Source organism: Convolutriloba macropyga, chromosome 6 (assembly GCF_964194025.1).
Source record: "Convolutriloba macropyga chromosome 6, txConMacr16.3, whole genome shotgun sequence".
Taxonomy (NCBI): domain Eukaryota; kingdom Metazoa; phylum Xenacoelomorpha; order Acoela; family Convolutidae; genus Convolutriloba; species Convolutriloba macropyga.
Window position 1 is genome coordinate 70,300,146 of NC_134473.1, and position 25,847 is coordinate 70,325,992.

A 25,847-nucleotide genomic window follows, 5' to 3' on the forward strand; every position below is an offset into this window, starting at 1 on the left:
TATTTGAGCGTATATATAGACTTCCGTCGGAAGCTATTCAATTTAATGGCTGTTAAAATATAAAGATAATTTTCCAAAAAATTTTTTTAACATTCACCAATGTTAAACTTTTTTTTTCATGAAATCTTAGTCAGTCTCCTTATTAACAGGACCCACTTGCTTTCTACTGTAACTCAAATTATTTTGGTTAGCGGTTTTATCTTCTAACTATTGATTATATGACATCAATGACAATAGATTTCAACATTTTCTGAAAAAAAAATTGGAAATTTTCGTGTTATTGGTTACTTCTGTACTCTTATCACATAATGCAAATATTATACACATTATCAAATTTCTAAACCCAATGGCTTGGACAAGACGTTCAGTGTATCACAGATAAAGTTTTCAGAGAAAAGCTAATGGTTTAATTGGCTTCGACACTTTCTTCTCGCGCTTTACTGAATTTTGGTTTTTGCCTGTTTATGCTATTGTTTTCATAGTCATAAGACATATTCTGATGTCTTATTGAATATCTATGCATGACAAACAACTTTTTCCTCCCATCATCGGGTTATATCAGAGCGTAGTCATCTTTTTCCTCATCTTTTTCTTCCCATCGGGTATTGACCTCCTTTGAAAGCTTTTGATTTTAATGGCTGTTAACGCTTTAAAAATAATTTTTCGAAATTTTTTTTAGACTCTTGGCCAATAATAAACATTTTATCGTGAACTGTTTGTCAGTCTCAGTACTGACAGAATTCCTTTTTTTTCTGCTGCAGCCAAAATTAATATGGCTAGCGTTTTTATCTACCTATTAGTTTCAAAACTTCAATGCCACGAATTTTCATAATTTATTTTTAAACTTCAGGGCTCTTTTTCTTATATTTGGATCTTTTTGAAATCTGATCAAATTATTCTATTACTGATATTTCTTATTGGTTTAGGCAGACGTTCACTGGATCGTAGAGAAAATGTTCAGAGAAGAGCTTATGATAAAAATTACTTCGACACCTTCTTCTGGCACCTTTCCGCTGAATTTTTGGATTTTGCTGGTCTTTTTTGTTATTTTTATAGTCAATTTTTTGTTTTATGGCCCTATTATTAAATATGAATAGCGAACAAACTTGTTGTCTCATCGAGGCATAATTTAGCGTATTTACTGGCTTCCGTTGAAAGCTAATGAATTTAATGGCGTTGATACTACGAGTCTTCTCAAAAATATCGTGCTTCTAATGTATTTTTTCATATATGTTGATTTTTTGAAGTTATATTGATAACAGGGAGGTATCCCATTGCTGAAAAAAAGAATTGAAATTCGAAAAATTTTCACTGGAAAATTTATTTTTTAATGCCTTCGACACTTTTCTCGCTGAATTATTTTCTTGAATTTGCTGTTTTTGCCTGTTTTGGTTTTTAGGCAGCCTTAAAATGCTGACAGGTCTCATACGTTTGTAATTGCGGATTGAATGATTAATGTTACCCGAAGCAGTCAGTTAATAGCGAATAGTCTTAAAGTTTATGATATACTTTTTCAAATATTTTTCAAACTTTTCAGTTTTTGTTGTTCTTTCCGTCAAATTGTAACATACTTTCGTCAATGAGAGTTCTCATCCAGTTTCTTGTATGTCAAAAAACATTTCGATTGATATTATATGTCACTGATGTTTTGTTTGATGTAAAAAAAGCGTTGCTATAAACTTTTTTGAGTGGTCAATTTTTGTGTATATTTTTCTCTTCTTTCAGAGCAATCGCGTGAGAACAGATTTGAATGGTTTTCAAATGTGGCCCAAATAAACTTATTCAATCTTTCAGTATAAATCCTTCAACTGAATTGGTAGAAATAGCAACTGAAATATAAATGCATAATATTCAGATAATAGCTAATGGTTTTAATGGTAGCAATAGTAGGTGTTTTCGCAAATTAATTGTAATTTTTTTGAGTTTTTCTTTAGTTCGTTGCTATGGCTTAGTCTAATCAGAGACAGGTCCTTCTTTTTAGGGGTTTTTTATTATTTTATCAAGAATTATATAAATAAAAGCCAATTTATTTTAAGACTTTTGAAATTTCTTGGTTTAAAAATGTTGATTAATTTTTGAATTTCGCCTCATTGTTCGTTCTCTTTGTCGACTTGTTACTTAGTCCCATTAGGAAAACTTTTCATCTGCTGTATGGTTCGGAGAAAGTAAATTAAAGTAGTTAAATTTCTATCTGACTGCGTTTTGATGTTGCTACTGGGTGCTTTTAAATTTAAATATTCAGTTTTTGCCGTGAAATTTTTGTTTTTGCTAATTTTTTTTTGTTTTTTTGTCTCGTAGTCTCTTTAATGTCAGATCTTGTTGTCGCTGTAATGAGGCACGGGATTATGTAAATCAATTAGTAGATAACTTGTTTAACGATTGTTTTAAACTCAAACATCTATTTTTTATCTCTATTTTCTTGACAATTAAGTCAAAAATGTAGATGAGCTCGGGTCGGAAAATCATGTGCAAACGCACATTAACGAGTCTCTTTGTTGTAGTTAACTAATAAATTAACTATGGCGTGTATTTTTTTGCTAGGTTATTTTATATAAAAATGAGTCATTTGCTTAAGTTGCCATTTTTAGTAACAGAACTGTTGATGTTCGTGTCTAATGTAAACAATTCCATTATGAGAGCAAGAAATTGGAGTGTGATTAATAATTTTTAATTATAAAAGCAATCGATTTTGTTTTGTTCGCATGTGGCTCTTTAAAATAATTTTTTCACTTTTCTTGGTTAAGACGTTTGATTATGATATTTTACTGTTTTGTGTGTTGTTATTATAGAGGTTTGAAGGTTTTTGGTATTCAATATGTGTATTACTTTTTAGATTTTTTAGCGGTTTGCTGATTTTTTGGCGAATTTTAGCAATTAGTTTGTTTTACTGCTGTAAATGGGATTTGAAAAGGAATCTATCATTTAAGGTGTGTTTAGATACCAAGTGATTACAATATATTTGTCCTATCATGACCTTCCAACTGTTTTGCAAGGTTTTCTATATTCTTTTTGCTTGAACAATCTAATCTTTGGCTCTATGTGCTAAATTTTTAATTTAAGTTGTTTTTAATGGCTTTTTTTTCAAGAATTTACTTCAAACATTATATTAATTCTCATGAGTGGTTTAAGTAACTACGAATTGTTTGCCGGGCTAGTGTTTTTTGGCAGAGCTAGCTCTTCGAGTTGTTTCCGGAATTCTGCTGGCTATTCTTTTTCAGATCTTTTCACACGTTTTCATAAATCTGGAAGTCAAATTGAAGTGATGATTTGGTCACGCCGGAACAAGAAATGGAACAAAAAGCAAGTGGCTATGCGGCGTGCATTTTTTGCACTAATTTCAAATTAGAGTTAGAAAACATTCCTTTAACAAAAATTTGCTTTCTTTTCAATTTCGTTTTTCCTTCAATTTTTTGTCCGATTACTTTCTAAATGGTTTTCTCAATCCATTCAAGGTCAATGCTGGGCCAAGTTTTTTCGCTTAGTCAATGAAATTTCTTCGAACTGTGTCAAGACTTATACTGTTATGTTTTTGTTTTTCATTATATAACCGTTGCTTTTGATATAAAAAGCAAACATGAGCATTATTACCACTTTTTTCTGAAGTCTGAAAATTTTTATTACAACTTTGTTTTTGTGTCATGATTGGAACTTCCAGGCAAACCAGAAATGTACTTCATCTAGTTTTCGATAATTAATTGATCTTTCTGATTGCTGTAGTCATTATATCCAGAACATATGCATCCTTTGTGTTGGTGTTACCTCGTCGAGGAATTCGCTAAAATTATCCCGAAATTGTCAAATAAATTGGCGACTTTTGAAAACCAATTGAGCTCAAAATTTTATCATTTTCAGGTGCCTCAACCCCTTATTCGAAATTCATGGTTACTATTTAAAACTACCTTCTACAGCATTTGCAGGAAAACTGCATTATAATACAAAAGGTACATTTTGCGCAAAACGTACACTTTGAAGTTTTTGTGGACAGCTTTGACAAAAGCACCACTTAGCCTAAAAATTACTTCTCGAATTCCTTTATCAATTACTGATGATGCAGAAATCAAGTCTCGAAAACGTTGCAGAATCAGTGATAAAATGGTGTCAGGACAATTTACCCAATTCCATTTTACCCAATGCCATTTTACCCTACGCTATTTTACCCAACCTGCCATTTTACCCAATTTACCCTATTGCTAAATTAACCAGAAAGACTATTTAGCCGACTATAAAATAAATGGCCAGTGGGACTTGATATGAAACTATCACAACCGAACATGGGATTATAATGTCCACAAATATTTTAAATCATCCTTCTAATAGCGACTGCTAATTTGTTATCGGATAATTGAACGAAAAGATCAAAGGGCATTGGGTAAGTTGGTATTGGGTAAAATGGCATTAGGTAAAATGGCATTGGGTAAAATGGCAGGTTGGGTAAAATTGCGTAGGGTAAAATGGCATTGGGTAAAATGGAATTAGGTAAATTGTCATGCAATCGATGAGACTATATTTATTAACCACTTCTGTTCAACCAAAATTTGATAGTTCTATAATTCAGAAAAAAGCAAATTAGAACAGTATATCGAATTTTCAAATTTATTATCTATCCATTTGAAAATTGCGTTCCAGTCTAGTGGCAAAAATTGCAAACTCCATAGCTCTGGCTCAACAATATATTTACCTCTGGCTGTGAATCCGGGGGGGGGGGGCTCCTGTTCAAAAATAAATAATGGTTTACCATCAGTTAAAATTTTCAAATTATGCTGCCGAAATTTGATTTTGTCCATGCAAATATACCATAATCAGTGGTTGATTTGATATAGATAGTTAGACCTGGCTGCAGCCGTTTACATGTACTAAATTGACAGAGGAAAAATCATGGAAAACCTAAATTTTGAATTCCCTAAATCACATTTCAGTTTAAAATTTTGACAGTCGTGGATATACAAAAATGTTGGCTCAAATTCAGGCGCAGTTTTGTGTACATTTGGCGTGCATTTGCGTTCATTCGCGTCAATCTCTAAACAAACAATCAGTTTAGCATTGAAATTATTAGACATACGTTCAGGATTTGCGTTATTAGCCTTCAATTTTCAGATTTATCCTTCCGAAATGAAAACATACTTTGTTGACAGCTTTCTAGTTCTGGTTCAAAAGTCTATCCGCCGTCTTCAGTAACCAATGCAAGCAATAGTGATAACATCTCGCAATATAGAGAGGGCTTTTATGGTCCTGGGAAGGGGAAAGGGAGACCTTTTATCAGAAAATCCTTCGAAACAGTTGAAGTATTGTGAAAAGTAAAGAGAGTATAGTGAATGTATGGTAGGAAAGCTTTTACGATAAGACAGTTTTAAAAATTGCCACAAGCGTCGCGCCTATTGCAGCCCCGGAGGGAGTTTGAAAGGTAAATCAGAGTAGTGAAGGGGGGGGGTGATATATAGAAGAGGAAAACAGGTGCCTTTAAAGATTACAAATCACAAAAGATGAACAGAATTCAGTTCGAGTAATATATTGTCACACACTATATACATATCTTTCTTTTTCTTTCAAAAGCTCCTATTTTATAGATTTCTAATACTTACCTGATGATAGTATATACAGCTTATACGCACAGTTGCCCACCGCATAATTCAATACAATTGAATAAACCAACAAACCCCAAAGTTGAACAAATTGTATTAAGATGACGACTAGCCCGTATTATTATTTTTTAGCTCCCCATCAGCCTGTCTAAAATCGCGTTGACAAGTATTTCCTCAATTTTTGAAATTTGAATCCTTGTAAAAATTGGTGGGCAGATAAGATGCTACCCGGGCATTGAAAGCGTGAAAAAGGCTAATACCTTTGAGATATCTGAGAATAATTCAATTTATTTTCCAGTTAAATTCAGAGAAATTTAATGAAGTCAAGAACGTCTAAATGGCCTTTGGTCACGCTCATACACACAATCGGACAGCAAAAAGACTAAAAAATCAAAGCACGCAAATATTCCCCCCATTTGAGTCCTGTGATGCTTTAATTTAGCCCTCTGGTTTCATCGGTAGCATTGCAAAAATCCTGCAGTCCTGACCAAAATTTCCCCTTTGAATATTCCGCCCGCTTTATCTCGACCATTTAGCCCGTGTTGAGCAACCGCCCTGAACCGGCGTGTGTCTGTACACATTATAGACCTCTGATTATACAAGCTAAGCACTGAAAATCAAAGCTGAAGAAAGGAAAGCGTAGGAGAGTATATGTAGAGATAGCAACCTCCCTAATCACAGATTAACAAGACCTCAAAAACAGCAGAAGGGTTACAAATTTTCGCCATAAACATACGTGCCACTAAATTCCCCCCAAGCATCAGCAACCTTTATTAATGCACAATTCCCCACGAAACAAGACGTGTACTATCTCTGAGATTATAAATTAAGCGTTCCGTTTTTTTTATTTCCCGTAATATATCTTGTTTAGACATTGCCTATTCTTTTTCTCTCTTATTTTAACTCTATTCTATCTCTCCATCTAACTATCCGTCTATCTTTGTTACTTTTCCTCGCTTCCATTAAGCTAAAACGTCTCTTCAAATTGCATTCTGCAGTATCCGTTAAAAATTAATTGGAGCTGAAACAAATCGTGTCTGAAATAAATTGTGACTGTTGTCAACACGCCCAAATTAACCATTATTCTACTGCCTCCATTACAACCCAATTCTACCAACCCTGGTCTGGTAAGATAAACCCGGTTAGTATTACTAACTAATATGCCTTCAGTTATTAATCGCGTTCATCAGAATTTATATCTACTTAGTGATTTCATATTTTCGTCACTAGAATGATCCATGGTTTTGATTGTTTACCAAAGTGAGTGTTTTAAAAAGAAAAATAAAGAAAATAAAAGTAAAAGTAAAGAGTTACATCTAGCAAATAATTTTGTAAGAAACCCCAAATGAAATTTTTCCGAAAAAAGGTTTCCCGAGTCGCTACTCGAAAATTTTTTTCTACGTTTTAACCACAAGCACATCACAACAAATTTGACCAGTTTGACAAAACTTTGAGAGCAGTTTAAAGGAAAAAGAGTTTGAAAGCAACATTTCAAAACAGAATTTAATTATTTAAATTTTCCGAGTCTCCAAATTCCTGGAAAAATATTTGGAGGCCTTTCTCTTCCCAAATATAGCAGAGTTCTTCATTTGGGGAAAAATTGCTTCTCTCTTTGGAAAGTTATCCAATAGTTTTTAAATGACATAAATTAACAGTTGTCTTAACCAGATAAATCATGAAAAGCGACGTTCTGTTTTGTATCGTATCCTAATTCAAGGCATATATCAATTTTCCACGAAAAGGAACTTCTAACTGGCACTAGCAATATTTTCATTGAGCGTCCAGTTGATTGTACATAACCAACAAGGAGGCTCAGTGATGAGCGATTGCACATAATGTTTCGACCCCGCTTATCCACAATGTTGGCTTAATTGTCCCCCAAATGAGCAAGAGACAGAAAACCATTAAAAAATCTCACATTTTGATAAAAAAAATAATTGGTGTATGAATAAAAAAATACTACCAACTGAAATAACAAAGAAAGGTAAAAAAAAACACCAAAGTAGTGGGCCAAGGAGTGTGGCGGCTGAGCTTGCTAACTCAAAAACCAAAATGAATAGCGTTTCAAGGTCATTTTAAGCATTGAAATTACAATAGCTTGAAGAGCTAATTTTACTGCTATATTCTACTGAAGCCATACGGATTTTTTCAATTTGTTCCAAACTTATATTCAGTAGCTATTTTTAGTACGCAATTGTCATACATGAAGTGAAACTAAAACTCGAACTATCTCAACACCCAGCAAATGTTTACTATTGCGAATCAACCTGTTATTGATACTGAATATTCGAGAAAACTTCTATATGGTTAACAAACTTCCAATGACATCAAATATACACTGAAAAAGTGACGTTATGGAAAAGCGTTCACATTTTGTCAACATTCTGATCTACCACCAATCAACGTTTCGGTTTAGACATGTAAACCCACGTGACTAGCAGCATAAAAGGAGCTTAAAAACTACCAAAAATCAGTACAAAACTCTTAAATTTGGTTATATTAAACTGACATACAATACGTATTGAAGCACACTTTTTTGAGCGGTAAATTACATATTAAAGATTGTACAGTTTAGCTTAACCTTGATTCATTGAAAAGGGAATTAAATTTGATATTCTCAATCTTTCTTTCTGAAGGAACAATTTTTCTAAGTATGAAAAACTGTGTGCAAAGCATAGAGTCAGTTTCTCTTGCTAATTTTACGAAGCCTAGCATAGTTCATAATTTGCATTATTGAGCTATCGAATGTAATGAAAAGCACGATGTGCAAAAATTCTTACATTCGTGAAGTTTGATTATCGGAAAAAACTCTCGGAAATTATTAACACATCGGAGAATCCATTTATTTTCCCTAACTGGTAGCTAGGAAAATTATCTAGAACTGGACATAGGGGATTTTGCAATTTCGAATTATAACTGGAGTTATTAACCAAAACTCGTGCAAAAATTTGATTGTTTCAATTTGAATTAATTTGTTGTTCTGAGAGAAACAAGTTTGTTATTGAAACTGAGCTATTAGTTATCAGGACTAATAGAGCAACAAATAATGCAACGGTAACCCACAAAAAAGCGGATAATACAGTTCACAAAAGTTAAGTGCAAAAACACAATATCTGGACAGATTTGAAACCGCTGAAACGAACTGGGCGGTGTAATGTTTTCCTTAACTTTGGTAGAAGAGCAGCCGTTACAAGGAGACCTGCCATTATTAAAACTATGAGACAAAAGAAACAAAAGATCAACTATTAACAAAAAACGTGTATATCCAAACCACAATGTCCACTTTTTGGAATAAAAATGTTAAACAACAAAGTCAAAATAGCGTCAAGAAAGCGTAAAAGAAACAACATAGTTTGCTTTTTATCCAAAAAAAAACATGGGAACATTCCCTGATCAAACTCAATAACAGAGGAGAAAAAAAACAACAAAAACATTAAAGTTAAAAAGTACGTCTATGTTTTTTGAAAACATATAATTTCAAGCAATGAAAACACATAGTCATCAAATAAAATTTTCAATAAGTTTATGTTCATTCATACTTCAATATGAGGAAATTGAGACTTGTCAAAAAGTTGTGTTTTAAAAATATAAAACGACAAGTTCACACACGAGAATCACAAAAATTCAATAAAATTTTGCAAGAAAACACTAAGAATCAGATACGTGATTTCTGAAACCTGAGATTACTTAGCAAGTATCAAAAAAGAACAACAAGAGAAAAGTTTAAAACATAAATTTTTATTTTTTAATGACAATTAAATTCAAAGTCATAAAATATTATCTATCAACAAAAACTCATTTATTTCTCAAATGAAAGCCATTAAAAATTATTATTCAGATTATGTTAAAGGTCTAAAAAAATAACAAAAAATTAACAAAATTCAAAATTTAAATTTTTTACAAACAGCCGGTATCGAAGCCATTAAAATATTAAGCAATTCACTGAAGACATTAGATAGGTTCATTTGTGCTTTTCTTCAATACCAATCACTTGACATGCGACCTGTAATAAATTTTATTATTATTTTTGTCATCATGTTATTTCAGAGCGTAGTTATTGACCTCCGTTAAAAGCTTTTGAGTTTAATAGCTGTTAACACTTTAAAAATAGTTTTTCCAAATTTGTTGGGAACATTAACCAACCCTAAACTTTTCGAGAAACGTCAGCCAGTTTCAGTTCTTTTGGAATCCCTTTTTTTTCTAATGCAGTCAAAAATAATCTGGTTAGTGGTTTTATCTTCTACCTATTAGGTTAAAAACTTCAATGCCACAAGTTTTCATGTTTTTTTTTTAAATTTTCGGACAGTGTTTCTTGCTTTTGGATTCTTTTGAGATCTTATCATATTGCCCTAATACTGATAGTTCCCATTGGTTTAGGGAAGATTTTCAACGGATCATATATAAAGTTTTCAGAGAAGAACCTATGATTTAAATTGCTTCGACACTATCTTCTGGCACTTTTCCACTGAGTTTCTGGTTGTTACCTTTCTTTGTTGTTGCTTTCATCTTCAATAACTTGTTGTCAGGTCTCATTGACCAAATTTTAATGGCAAACAAACTTGTTGTCCCATGGAGACCTAATTAAGTGTAGTTAATGAATTCCGTTGAAAGCTAATACAATTAATGGCGTTGATACTACGAGTTTTCTCAAGCAATTTCGTGGTTCTAATGTTTTTGTTCATATTTGATTTTTCGAAATTATATTGATAAGATAAAAATCCCATTGTTGTTAAATTATTAACTGAACATAGAAAAGTTTTTAGTAAAAAAATCATTTTTTAATGCCTTCGACACGTTTCTCGCTCAATTTTTGTTTTTGAAATTGCTTTTTTTGCTTGTTTTTGTTCTTTAGGTAGCGGAAAATTGCTGAAAAGTCTCTTAAATTTGTAATTGAGGATTTAATTGATGTTACCGGAATCAATTAGTCAATTTATATCCTTTAGTCTTAAAGTTTATGATATATATTTTCTAACATTTTTCACTATTTTCAGTTTTTGTTGTTCATTTCGTCAAATTGCAACTTATTTTCATCAATGAGAGGTCACATATAATTTCCTGTATTCAACAAAAACATATTTGATGTTTTTAATTGTCACCAATGTTTGTTTGTTGAACAATATGCGTTTTTATAAACGTTTTATGAGTGGACATTTTGCGCTTTTTTTTCTCTCCTTTCAGAACAATCGCGTAGTAACACATCCCAATGGTTTACAAATGTGGCTCAAAAAAAGTTATTTAATCTCTCATAACGATTCCTACAGCTGAATTAGTAGAAAAGCGAACTGAACTTAAAATGCATAATTTTCGGATAATAGCTTATGATTTTAATAGTTTGTGTTTTCGCAAATAGTCTCTAATTATTTAACGTTTTCTTTAGTTCGTTTCTAAGGCTCAAAATACCCAAACACAAGACGGCCTTTCGGTTTTGTAGTAACTTTTTAGTAATTTATCAAGGATTAACTGGTTAAAAAATAATGTATTTTAAGTCTTTTGAAAAAAAATATTTCTTGGTTAAAAAAATGTTTATTAATTTTTGAATATCGCCTAATTGATCGTTCTTTTTGTTGACTTGTAACATAGACCCATTGAAAAATTTTTTCATCCGCTGTATAGATAGAAGAAATTAATTTTGAGTAGTTAAGGTTTTATCTGACTGCATTTTGACTTTGTTACTATGTGCTTTTAAGTTTAGATATCCAGTTTTCGCCGTGAAGTTTTTGTTTTTGCTAATTTTTTTGTTTTTTTGTCTCATAGTCTCTTTTAGGTAAAAACTCATTGGCGCTGTAATAAGGCATGGTATTATGTAATTCAATTAGTAGATAGGCTGTGTAACGATTGTTTAAAACTCAAACATCTTTTTTTGTTATTTCTTTATTTGGCTGACAATTAAGTCAAAAATATAGATGAGCTCGGGTCGGAACATCATGTTCGAACGCACATTAACGAACCGCACTTTTGCAAGTTCTAATCTTCTAATTCGTTCCTCATAATTCAAGTCAAAATCAGTGCAACTTTTCATCCCAGATGCAACCAAAAAAATTGCTCGGTAGTTAAATATGCAGATTTAGACCAGAAGCTGAACGGTTGAGGCAAAGCCAAATGTTTGCTTGCAGGGGAAAAAACTTTTTGCATTTTCCCCAAGCCTTCAAACGGCATCGCTGATATAACAGCGCATAATACTCAGTTCAAATAGCTTGTACTTTACAAAAGTGGCCGGATGAGTTAACACTGAAAAAAGGGGAAGACGAGATTCTGATGGTAATCAACTGTACACAGATGAATGGAGGCCAAACTGTTACTCTTCAGGCAAGAGATTCCATAGACTCATATCACTTGTTCATTACGACGCAGAGGTATACCGCAAAATTTCCGCCTTAGTAAAATTGGCTCGAAAGTTTGATACATACAATGAACGAAATTAAGAGACATCCTTTGAATCTTACTTTTCGCAAAAGGGGTTCCGCCAATTTTGCAAAAAAACATTCGGAACGAAAAATAGGCTACAAGTCTTGTAGCATGTTTCCGCTCATTTTAGGTATCTATTATTCGCGCGCATTTGAGCTTGATAATCACTTTAATAAAGATTTAATTGAAGCTTTCAAAGCTTTAAAGTGCTTTTAATACATACAACCACAGAAACTGATTTTTTTCCGAAACATCCCTCGCAGATCAAAGGCTTTGTATATCAATGTTGAACTGGCCGATTTTAATAAATAGTACTAATAAGTAGTAATAAGTAGTAAAAAAGTACTATTAGTAATAAAGTAGTAATAAAGTATTACTAGTAGTAATAAGATAGGCTTAATAAAATAAGTAGTAATTAAGTTAGGCTTAATTGCGGATTATATGCAAAGTTGAGCTACATTGCGTTCAAAAAATCGATACATAAATGGAGTAGATGCGTGATACAAGCCGTGCGAAAATTAGGTTATAAATTTTGTACTTTTATTTCGCGGCTAGGATTAGGACAATTTTGCTAGGATTAGGACAATTTTGCTAATTTCCCTTCTATTTTGCCGGTTTCTGCTAAAGTAGCTATTTTCTGCAAAATTGTTCCATTTTCTATGTATTAACAAAGTAAAAATGAACACGAGATACACGCATCGGGCATATTTGCCCGTGACGATTTGGTTATACCTCTGCATCGTAATGAAAAAGATTTTTGAAAGACAAAAAGATTTTCCATTGTTCTGCAGACTTTAGATAATTTATAGAAAAATCATGTATAAAAGTTTATCTTTTCAAAAGTACCTATATAACTTTTGTTTGATTCCTAAGATTTGTTAATACGAATTGTTATTTATGTTGATTCAATTTTTTTATTCAAATTTGGCGCTTTTATTGAATCACCAATATGGCACTCCTCATTAGTGCAATCCTTGTCAGCTTTTTTTGGCTTTTGTTGAAATGTATTTCCAGGTAGAGATCTTTTTCGATTGTTAGGGGTATTTCAAATTACGTTCCGAGCAGCACCTCTACTGTTAAAAAATGTTACTAATTTTCTCAAATTTTGCGAGAAAGAAAAATTATAATGTATAATGACCAATATGATTTTTCTTTTGTCGCCAAATCCCAAGGTCCCTCTTTACACACCTTTAGATACATTTTCTAGAATCAAAGATGAAAAATGGAACAAATTAACGAGTTTAATTGGTAAAGGTGCTAACCAGTAATGACTTATTCCTTTTTTCAACCCTATTAGTTTCATCAAATACCAGTTAACCATGACTAATTGATTCTTCTGTCTTTTCACCCTGATTTTAATTCCTTGTGCTAGATATTTGTAGGATTTGGGAAAAAATCTCGTGAAAAGATTTCGGATGAAATTATTAAAGGTTAAAAAATATTTTGTTGTTTTATCTGGGTGTTTAATTGAAAACTGAACAGTCTACTAATAATATATGCAAAACCACCAATTTTTGAGTCATAAAAGCATAAATTGGTTTCATGGGCAAAAATTCACAAGCATGCGAACAAAAAATACTGTGCTAATTATATATTCTCTAGTAAAAACAGATTAACTATAAAATTGAATTGAAAATGTGGATGCGTAAGCTATGATTAATAACATCCATTTACAGAAGATATGTTATCACAATCATTTATTTCAAAATAAGAAAAAGGGATATCGGAGCTGGGCTGAATATCGGAGAGTAAAAGGGGACAAGTTTTATTCACGTCTTGACTGGTCCCTTCATTTGCCTAATATTGTTCACATTTCCACGACCACGAGCATTGTTGATTTTTGGTTAAATCACACTGCGCATTAGTGAAGCACATGCTCCCAAGTGGCAAAAATGCCCGGCTGTTCAGTTCGTTGCGCAGGTTATCAATTGCCCGCTCATCCAGTGTATCGCCTCTCCTTTCATATTCTCGCCTTCTCATGAGGTCAGCATGGGCGATGACAGCAATGACAAGAATCAAAACGAATAGGCGCATCATTTTCTAAAAAATAAAGACAAACTGTTAAAATATTGCTTTCATTTCTTAATTTGCGGGTGTCACAAAATAGGAAATAAAAAAGCCGCCTCAAAGGAGTTGATTGTTTTAATTTATAGCACAAGATAGTTGATCTATCCGGACCAAAATTGGCTCTGATCAGACAGACTTGAGTCGCGCACTGGGGATGCCAGACCGACTTGAGTCGTTCAATGGTGATGCCAGATCGACTTTGTCGCGCACTGGGGTGCCAGACCCACTTCCGTCGCGCACTGAGGGTGCCAGACCCACTTCGGTCGCGCATTGGCGGTACCCTGACTGATACTTTTAACTGTTGAATAAGCAGTAATCATTGGTATAATACATTTTTTTCAGAAAAATATACGTCATTTTATGGATATGGTTTTTGAATTTTTCAGTAAAAAATTCTAGTATGAAACTAAGAAATGTCTTCAGCTCAGCAACAATCATCAAAACTTCGTTTTTGGCGTGGTCTTTGATATTCATCGGGTAAAATCACGGTTTGATATTTAACAAACAGTCCAAAGGGGTTTAACTATATCTTCTTTCTTTTTTCGGGGCCAGGGCGTTTTTTGGCCGGAACTCTTGGTTCTGACCAGACTTTCCAGACTCTGGAAAGGTTTTTGATCAAACCGTACAGACGCTGGAAAGAGCTCTGTTCATATTATCCAGACCATACAACAAAATTATCCAGACCCCAAAACGCACTCTGATCAGACCATGCAGACTCTGGATGGGGTCCTGATCACACGATCCAGACCGTAGACAGTGATGCCAGACTCTGTGGAGTGGTGGCGCTCTACCCCCGTGCGCAACCCAAGTCGCCATGATCAGGGCTGACTTGCGGCGCGCCCCTCATCGTGGGTTGAACCATGATAATTGATGTGATTTCGAGCACGGATCAAAGAAATCAATAATTAAAATTTTAAATAGAAAATTATATATTTTAAGTTTATAAAATTCAATTTTTATAAATTTTAAATTTCAAAAGTTAAATTTTAAATAAAAAACTGAAAATATACAAAAATTAGCAAGCATTTATTGTACATATCGATGCAAAAAATATACAAAGAGACTTTAAAATAGCTAAAAAGTACAATACTTGATTAGCATGTGAAAAAATCTTGGTTCCGAATCCCAGACTAAGTTCTATTTTGAGTGCTGGTAACATGGGTACATTCATTACCATTTTAATACGTTCATGGGAACTCGATGATATCGAGTTTTATTAAAATTCGTTGATATAAAAGGATTCTAATTGGGAGAACTTGGTTTTCAGAACAATTGATGGTTGATAAAAAACAATGAAGTCTAATGAAATTTGAACCTCATCGATATTCAATTTATCAGAATTGATATGATCACAAGCAGCAGAGTTTCATTTAAATGAGGTACGTTTTCCTTAGAGTAAATCAACTCTTTAAACTAAAGTTTCTAAGTCTTGATAAAAATCATCACAAAAAAATTATACTAAAAGAAAAATTCATCAAAATTTGTTCATTTTGACTGGTCATTAATCACATTGTTAGGCACCAAAAAGTTGCCCGATTGGCCCGCTGAGTTTTTGAAAAATTGACCCGCTCTCGGAAAGAGCAGTCGTGAAATTAAATAACGGCTGCAAAAAACAAGCAAAAAATCCTCCTAAATTTATGTGAGAAAGGACCTTGAAACATGTAAGAAGTGACATGAAACCATCGCAACCCAATAAACTATTATAGCCAAAAGTTAATATTAAGAAATGGTTTATTACGCAGGAATCAGCTTCCTAGTTGAATCACAGTGCCTGCTATTTTCGGGAGATTAATTTCCTTTGCTCATCATTAGCCGACACAGAATATTTTGTAGGAGTTGGAAAGATTTGCGTTAGAAAATAATCTTGTTAACATTATTTTGCAAGAATAAAAATACAAAAAAGAAGGTTGAGTGCTCAAAATACTTCTTTCATTATGCTGCTGCTGCTTCAATTACTGCAGAAGACATTTCGTCGGTCAGCAAATGCAAGGAAGAGTTTCACCCCTTTATTTAGAATTTTATTACTTAGAAATAAAACTCTTCGGAGCACGATATAGGATGTAGTTTATGACACTTTCATTAACTTATTTTAATAATATTTAATAATTTGACTTTTTCTCGCCAATAATTATCAGCATAGAGCCAAAAGTTAATAAACTAGCCCTCATTTTTTTAAAAAAAAAACTCTGATTTTAATAGTCTCTTCATTTCCCAATAGCTCAAAGTTGTAATTTGCACAATTTTGTAGACCAAACATCATTGTAATTCTGAAACGATCAAGCGCATTGAAGCTCAGTTTTAAAACTTTGTTTCAATATCTTTTTCAAAAAGTTAATCTTGCAAAATAAATTTTTTCGCGGCTTAAATTTTACTTTACAAAAATTCACATAGATATATATCAACACAGGATTCTTATAGACTTAACGTCCGGTCAAAACAACTCCAAAAAACTGCAAACTTCATAAAAAAAAAATTTGCACCAGTAATAAATACATCAGTACGTTTTTCTTATCTGAAAACACGCCATGTAAAACTATGACATGAACATTTTCTCTTACTCATCACACGATAAAAAAAGTTTGGTCTCAAAAAACTAAGTTTTTGAGAGCAAAGTATCTTATAGTATTTATTAATTACAGAATAGAAAAATTGAAGATTTACCGTTTAAGTCAGCACAGCTTGTCTGTTTTACAAATATTAGCAACTGTTTATAGTTGAAAAATTGTTTTGAATGAAAAAATTTTTGTCGCTTCAGTTATATCACGTATGTCACGTGACTTAAAAATGCATTTTTGTTTCACGTGAATGAAAAATCAAATCAAGTTAGAATAAGTTCAGTAAAATTAAATTGTAAATTAAATTCAGTCTTTGTAGTTACAGCAATGGAATCTTTAAAGAGCTAGAACTACATTATCAATTAACCCCAAATTAAAGTTAACTATATCGAAGCGTTATGAAGACAGCTTTTGTGCTCCTGAAGAACGCCTGAACTAATCGTACCAATTAATCGAATGGTTATGATAAAGTTTATATCCAGTAATAGTTAACCACTAGTAGGAACTTATCCTCTGCTTGAGAAAAATCTTGGACCTTTTTAACAATCGCTTCCCCTATTGTAAAAGTAGGAACAGTACTTGAACAGAATTTGAGCCAGCAATTTTTCGACCAGATCTTATCTAAACTGCGACTTGACATAAAAATATGAAATCCAAAGTTGCAATCCGCTATATTCCTCCCGCAGAAAAGTATATGGAGTGTTATTTGTGTACACGTACTTTAACTCTATTAATATTTTGGACTGTTTTGAAATCATTTCTACTTTCGGCTGTATCATACGTCGACCAAGCAGTACATTGGCTTCGTCCAATGCACGCTTCTAATAGTTTCGGATGTATCTCGCCTCATACGGTGATTTAATCCGTTTTAATATGTTAATGCTCAACTGGCCGACAGTGGGATTAACCGACAAACATCTGAGTTTTAAGTCTACAAACAGACCTCATGCCGATTGTAATGTATGGGCGCACTAGTAATATAAATCACATTTTTGACCAATCAGAATTCAGCTGTTGTCTAAATTTCTGATTTTAGTCCTTGTCGGCTAAACCCCATTTCGGTCAGTAGCGCTGGTGCGGTTTTAAAGATATGAACACGCTCACGCTTGATTGTCATTTTAAGTTTTGTGAACAATTTTTGAAATCTGAGTTACGTTTCTTCAAGGCATTATAAAACCAATGAAAAGTTTATGATCTGTTCAAATTTATGAACATAGAACTGAATTGTAATTTTTGGATCACAAAGTGAACTCAATAGTTATTATTGTTTTTTGAACTAAATTTTATTCATAGCTTTTTTTGCACTAAATAATATTTATGAACTAAATAACAAAAGAATTTTCAGTATCGTTTTTCGTGTTTCTCCCGAATCCTGCAGTTTAGTTGTCATATATCGTACCCCCCTCCCCTTTACCACCCGGCAGACGATTCACCCTTAATCCACCCCTCGCCTCTAACGAAAAGTGTGTGGGAGGCCTTTTAACACCTTGAGAAATTGGGGAAAAGAGTGAAATGGTGGAAAAACTGACCCTTTTAACACACTTTTCGGCTGAAATGTAGAAAGAGTGCGTAAAAACTAATCAATGTTGGGAAAAAAGAGCGTAAAAATAAAAAAAGTCACGCTTTTATAACCTACTTAGTTTAATTAATTGGGGCTGAACGAATCTTGCATGATAACCAAGCTTCTTGCATGATCAAATTGTCATCCAAAATTGCTGATTGTCGTCTTCTGAATTTCTGCTAGGCTCAACAGTGAGGGGACTCTGTCGCCCAGAAAATCGATCAAATAAAATAAACCAAAGGTTTTGAATTGGTGACCCGGGTCAACGATCATACAACTTTCTTTGATTTCGTACTAGGTCATATATGATTCTTAGTAATTATACTAGGTCATATATGATTTGTATGAATTCTTGGTAATCATACAAGGACTATATATGATTTCCTAGAAATCATATAGGGATCATACAAAAAAAATTCAAAAAATAAAAACTGTATAATTTTGATTTTCCATTGAAGTTGAAAAAATTTCTTGGATCATACAAGGTCATATATGACACATAATACGTTGACTGGTGCCACAAATTCTTGTATAATGTAGTCAGAAGACTTATTAAATTATTACATGGCATTTGCAGTCCACATTTGTTTCTTTGTGTGCGTTAAAAGAATAACTTTGTGGCTTAAACGTATTCAGAAAAAAAAATTTGACGTGATATGCAATTTTTTTTCTTGATTAATTTTTTTTATAAATGAACATTTATATGTATAAACTGGCTTCAGACTATGTCAAAAGTTTTGCTATCTGTTTGGACTTACTCTTTTATTTTGTGCCCAACTTGCAATTGATATTGCACGTTGGGGTCTTTTGGCGGATCACAATGTGATGCCGAGGTATTATATTGGTGATGCCCTACCGAATAAAAACAAAAAACAAATGGTTAAAGATTTTCAAAAAATAGATGTATGATTCTCGGTATTCGTACTAGGATCATATATGATTTCTTGGTAATCATACAAGGATCATATATGATTTCTTTGGTTTCATACAAGGATCGTACTAAGAAATCAAGTATGGACAGTATGAAATCATATATGATCCTTGTATGAAATCAAAGAAACTTCAACCCGGGGAAGCAAGCGTTACTTTGTTACTCTGCAATTTCCCCTCTTCCACTCTTGTATGCTGTTGCAAATTAGATTGCCTTGAAATAAGTTAATTCACAATGGGGCTCGTAATATCAATTCTACTTACATGGATAACAAAGGTAAGACAATTACTTGCACATCAATGGAAAAGACAAATTCAATGCAATTTTTATTAGTATTTAATATAATAAAAGCAATAAACGTGGTTCACTTCCAAAATGAACTAAATCTAAAACGCTCACAGTATCCCAACTGGTCTTGCGATTACAAACTTCCAGAGTTCAGTCTCAATCTCAATCTCTTCCTTGCTTTCACACCATCTTTTAAAGTTTAGTCCAACTAAACCAACTGCTTTTTCTCACTTGTGCGAATCCAAATTTCTGAAGTTCTCCCAAAATCTCCAAAGTCTCTCTCTCTCTTTTCTGCCAAAATTTCTCTGTGTCACTTTAACTTATACTCAACCAATACGCTTTTATCTTAAGCAAACAAACCTTAATATCTTAAATAAACATTGAAACTTTAACTTTAAATCTAATACATTCTGTAGGAGGGCTTTGTTTGCTATGCAAAACAAACAAATATCAAATTATGCTCTGTCATTCAATTGCTACCAACCATTGTTCAATTTTCTCTTTATCTTAAGTACACGACCTTTGGACCCTTATGTAAACAAGTTCAGTCCACGTTATCTCATAATTGCACTTGACAAGTCAATAAGTGTTTGCTTGAGCGTTGCTCCGAAAAGTTCTCACTCCTCTATTTCCGCTACCAAATTAACTAGCTGCAATCAATCCCTGTCAAAAATCATGTGGTGAATAAACAGCTAAACTCAACTCTAAACCGAAGATCAATTATAATTTTCAATTTTGAAACTTTTTTATGCAATTCACCAGTTAACAACCGCCGAAAAGTCTAATATTCGTAAAAGCCCAAAATTTAACCTCTAGGGGTCAATCAGGGGTCATTCGTCCAAAAGAGGGGTCAAGTTGATGAAACTAATTACTGTCACGGAAAATCTTCTCATAGTTGCACCTACTCACAAAATTTAATGGCCTAACTCCCACTAGAAAACGAGCAATGACTGCGCACACTTTTCATTGACCTCCCGGATGACCCCAATTTTCAGAACTCAATATCTCAGGAAGTAGTGATCAAAACGTCTTCGGGTAAAATTTTCTATTAACTATAGGATGCCATCAACTTGCCTGCCAAATTTCATGACCTTGGGATCAGCCGTTGCGAGTCAATTGCAAATTTTTTAATGAGTCGTGGGTGCCGAAACCCGAAAAATCCGAGTTCGTCAAAATTGACCGGGGTGGGTATTTTTTGTCACTAACTGTCTCAAGTTTTCGTATTAAAACCATTTCAAACTCATTCGGCAACTCAAAAAGGCCAATTTCCGGTTTTCGGCACTCGGGTTATCCCAAAGCACCGACTTCCGGTCGGAATCTGGGGTTTAAAATATCACCAATCGAAAGCCCTTGAAAAGTTACACTAACCCTCCAATAATCAAAAGGCTACTACCAATACTCCACGAGCAATTCAATTTTTACGTTCCGCAGCACCGGCGTGTGCTAGTTCCGTGCAGTTTGGTGAGGGGTCAAATCTGACCTGAAAATCGGATTCCTCGCACTTAAATTAGTCTATCCCCCAATTTTAAGGTCAATCCGACTTCAACTTTTAGAGAAATTACTATTTCAACTTAAGAGCTAACAATTTTCAGTGAAAATTGCCTATTTTTATTCCAAAATGCTAATAAATTTCTCCCACATCTTCCATAACCCTTCCCATGATCATCTGCTACATTACTCTAGACTTGATACCCATTGCAATCCTTAACTAGCTTTACATCATACTCAAACAGTCATTTTTCCATTCAAAATATTGAAAACCTTCAAATCACACCACTTCCGGTGTTAATAGCTCGGAGTGGGGTGGTCGGATTGGCCCAAAAGGTATACCAGCCTGAGAGGACCATTGGGTGTCATCAAAATTTGGTAAACGTCCGCTGAATATAACTCTCCATGGGGGGTGCGATTTTGATCTGCTTGGTGGTATTTCGAAAACTGATAAATTCCTTTTTATTAGAATTGTTAGATTTCAATGATAAACATAACTTAATAAGTTGACGGCAACAGGTTTGGGAATGCCTATTATTTTGCAAATTCTAAATCGCACTTTCTTTTTATTTACTTCAAATTGAAATTCCAATTCTGTTCAAAGTATCTAGTTCACTTCAAATGTTCGCTTTCTAGTTTACTTCTAAACTTAAATCACGCATTTCGATTTTGGCCTGATGCACAAAAACAACTTTGCTAAGTAAACTAAATAATTTGACAGCTCAACATGTTTTTGTGCATTATTTTGTTTGTTCAAGATATATCACTCAACTCCCCTCTCTGGCGCCTCCGCAACAGTAACCCTTCAATTACAGAAAGCTAAACTCAAATACCTAACTTAACTTAATCAACTTGACCTAAATTATCTAACTTAGTCTCCCTCTCCCATGTCACTTTACTACATTCTACACTGATTATTTTGGAAAAAAGCGTTGCGTAAGCAAAAACAAAAAGCCCGGATAAAAGGATTTTCCAGAAAACATGTTGGAAAAGCGCCGGCTGCTGCTGAAAAATTTGAGGGGAAAAACCACAGAGCTATTATAACAACTACTCTAATCACTTATGATAAGGAAAGCATTACACCATTCAATTGTTTTCAGCGTTTTGAAATCTCTAAAAATAACTTGTGACCGGCCAAAACTATGCCTCTCTGATCATACATAAAAACAATTTTTTAGTCGCAGATTTTCCATTTCGAAAGATATGATAACTTTCAATATTTACTGTGACAGATATGTCAAGTTTGGTCAGCGCTTAAAGCACTTATGAGTGCCGCTTATATTGCAATTTTGACTTCAAAATAATCTAATAAGATCCCTTTTTTCGTAAACTGATATCAATTTTTGAAATTTGTTTCAAAAGAAAGATCTACGGTACAGAAGCTAACTGATCAGACAAAATTTTTCTCAATAGCATACAAACTTGATGAAATGGAGATTGACAATTTTTTATTGGTGCTCGGGTTGATAAACATGCAATACAGTTTTATTAGCTGCAATCATACTAGCGGTGCCTTGTTAATGTAACTTATTAAATTTAAGATTCGCAAATGAAGCTCGATGCAGGAAATTAAAGGTCAGAAAAGTGCTCAATAACGGAAATATGGAGTTGTCACTATAATTCTAACAGTGAAAAAAGAGTCAGCTTGGTTAGGGACGGCATAATTAACTCAAAGGCATCAAAAAAGATTCTCGCCCGGGTCAAAGTTTTTTGGTATATTTTTGTAAGAAATGCCGTGAATGCGGTGAATTTTTGTAAGAAATGTGGTGATTGCGGTGAATGCGGTGAAAAAAAATAACATCGCATTACACCGCATTTCTTACAAAAATTCACGCCGAAATTCATTGCATTTCTTACCAAATTTCACCTCATCGACTTTTGTAGCAAACTAATGTAATAAATGCGGTGAATGCGGTGAGCGCAGTGAAAAAAATAATTCACTGCATTTCACCCCAACTCTTACAAAAATTTACCGCATTTGTTTTCAATGTTTACTTAAGTTCACAAGAGGTGTGATAGAAATAAGTGACAATTGGCGCAGTGGAATATAGAGTTGAAGACATGCAGGAGGTAAAAAGTTCGATCCCGTGTATGGAAGTGTCTTTTTATAATAATACCGAGATCGTGGTAAAAAAAATAATTCGCCGCGATTCACCGCATTCACTGCACAAAAGATGTAAGAAATACGCGGTGAAAATTATTCTTTCACCGCACTTCACCGCGTTTCTTACAAAAATTCACCGGGTTTCTTATGAAAATTCACCGCCAAACCTCGACCCGGGCGCAAGGTCTCATAAGGTGATACACCGATGTACATTTTTTCTGGGAAATACTTACAAGTTCTTATGAGCTTAACATACAAATTACATGTCTTAATAATATTACCCTTCAACGTAAGAAAAACTCATATATTGCATAAACTGAAGAAAAATAACCAAAAAATTATTGAAAATTCTAAAGTGCAACAAGAATTGCACGTATTGAGATGAAAAATTCGTAATTAAATCTGCTAATTGCTGTAAAATTTAATCAACAAATTAACCTGCAAGTGTTGCCCAAAGCCGGCAGCAACTTCCTTTTTTGCATTTGAGTTAAAACGCAATCAGAGCCCGGGCAGCGCAAGGTAAATTATTCAACCTCAATAGTCCTTCCACATTTTGTTAGGGTTCCTCAAATTGGAATCTCTGCTCATTGCAATAGGATAATCTGACATAATCAATGGTGCTTTTAAACAACACTGTTTACAGACAAAAAATTATCAGGTTTTGATCTCACAAGAAGATATTGGATCACTGAATGAGTTTTGGAAGCTGGAATATTGACTGTTGTCTTTGAAATTTTATGCAAGATTTTTGAGTTTGAAAAAAATGCAAACTTAAATTTCTTAGGGTATGTTTTTTTGCTGCACGTCATTTTGGAATCAATTCTACAAAGCGCTGATTGTTTTTGAGATATTTCTATTTTCTAAATTTTCTGGAAACAGAAACTACTATTAACGGAATTACATTTGACTTAAACCGTAAGAACACAAAATGATTAAATATAAGCATATTCCTGCAACCTTCCTATTGCACGTCTCCGACTTGGCAGTATTATCGATGGTGCACCCAGTTTGGTTTCTAGCCTGGAAAAAAAGACGTAGGAAATAGTGTTAACGTAAATTTGATCTAATTTTTTGAAACAATTAAATAATAAATCTGTCGATTTTTCATCGCAGTGGCCTCAATTTCAAAAAAATCACAACCATAAGTTTATAACCATAAGTTTTTCCTAATTCTTATAAGCAGAGTGAGGGGTATGGCCCAAGTCCACCTGACCAGAGCGAGCTTGATGCACACCTCAGCCATGGGTAAGAATTCGATAATGTTTGTTACACTAAACAATTGCTTATTGATAGCCGCACAGCGATAGCTGTGGCTATTATTGGCCTTCTCTTGGTTTTTTACAATTCACGGAATTTGAATTGTATAGGGGCGCTGTCTTTTTTTAAGATGCTTCACAATTTTTGATGATTTTTGAAGTCAAATTGGAGTAGTGATTTTGGTCACACCGAAACAGGAAGTGGAGCGAAAAAGCGATTGGTTTTGCGGCGTAAATTTTTTTTTGGTGTAACTTTTAAGTAGAGTGAGTGAATGCTGTTTGAACTAGTGGTTTTTCTTGCTAGTGGTACATTTGCTCACATGCGGCAATTTCACTTCGATTTTAACTGTTTTTTGGATCGGATTCTAAATGATTCTGCCAATCCATTCACAGTTCATTCTGGACCTAGTTTTTTGTTTGAACCAAATTTTCTGGTTCAAACAAAAAGCTAGGTTTTTTTATCTTTTTATTTTCATGATCTAATTTTTTTAAACTTTTTTGATCTGATTTTTTATTTTTTTCATTCCTTTTTTCTGAATTGGTTTTCCCAATTCACTTATATTCCGTTTCAGGTCTACTTTTTTGTTTAGTCAATAAACTTTGTCTTGAATTGTTCTTTGGATTGTACGTCAGGACTTGTCCTGCTATGTCTTTTATTTCGTCGTCAACATCTTTGTAACGACCACATAAAGTCACAACCACTTCAAATCTGCTTTTTGCTCATTTGTTCATGCAGTTTTAACTGAAGTGCGTGCGTGATAATATTTTTCACTCAAAGTGGAGCTGATCTTTTGTTCATCCGTGTGCTTAAATTTTTGGTCACACTTGACGTACCTCACTCTCAAAAATGACTTCCTCACTTTTAATTTGATTTTGTTTTTTTCAATTCAAAAAGATAAGGTCAATTGAGTGTCTGTCACTCTAATTGAAGATTGTTTCAGAGCAACTTATTGAAGCAGCAAAAATTTATTCAGATTTTAAAATCAAAATATAACTTCTCATCCTTAAATGAAAAGAGTAATTTTCGGATGTATCTTTTTAGTATTTTGGTTAGTTCTTGCAAGTTATAGACAGTTCAAGGCCCATCCACTTAAGCGAAGCGAGATTTCTATTTTTAGAGGTTACTTTTTTCAGTTTCTTCTCTGCATTATAATACAAGCACTCGTTGTTATATCTAATTCCTTTGTTTTTTATTTCACACTCTTATCGCTTTTAAAATCCTTCTCAAATAAAAATTGGATTTTCTCCAATTTTTTCACAGAATGTTTTACCAGACTGAAAATTATATAAATTGTAACAAATATTCTATATGCGATCAAAACTTTTAGAAATCTGTAAAATAGTAACACAATAAGGCCAACAATCGTAAAATTGTTGCCTGAACTCTTACGAGCTATTTATAGTTTTCGTTTTCATGCCAGGTTGTATATGATTTCCATGATCATCTGGTATTCATGCAGAGATGTCAAATGAGTCACAAAAAGCCATACATATATCATAATAGTTTCAAAAGCGGAAAAAATGTATTACCTTAGTTTTCAGAAGAAGTTGTAAAATTTTCTTGAAAATCAAAAAAGATGACCCTTAAGAACTAACTGGACCAAAAAGTCCTA

General features: G+C 33.4%; 1 protein-coding gene and 1 long non-coding RNA gene across 4 annotated transcripts in view; one reads left to right on the forward strand and one right to left on the reverse strand.

Annotated features, from left to right (window-relative positions):
- Window positions 1–5,491: 5,491 nt before the first annotated feature.
- The window catches only part of LOC142340576 (uncharacterized), a 200,557-nt gene continuing 180,201 nt past the window's right edge, over window positions 5,492–25,847 (forward strand). For 2 of the 3 annotated variants that reach the window (XM_075391243.1, XM_075391245.1), the window contains exon 1: window positions 5,492–6,720. The gene's annotated coding sequence lies outside the window, so the exon portion shown is untranslated. The remainder of the gene's footprint in view (window positions 6,721–25,847) is intronic. The other variant, XM_075391244.1, reaches the window with a different exon arrangement.
- On the reverse strand, window positions 13,597–16,974 carry LOC142341166 (uncharacterized). The gene is made up of 2 exons (XR_012759106.1): window positions 16,713–16,974; window positions 13,597–14,024 (listed from the first exon to the last, which is right to left on the reverse strand). It is a non-coding gene; the product is annotated as an uncharacterized LOC142341166 (long non-coding RNA).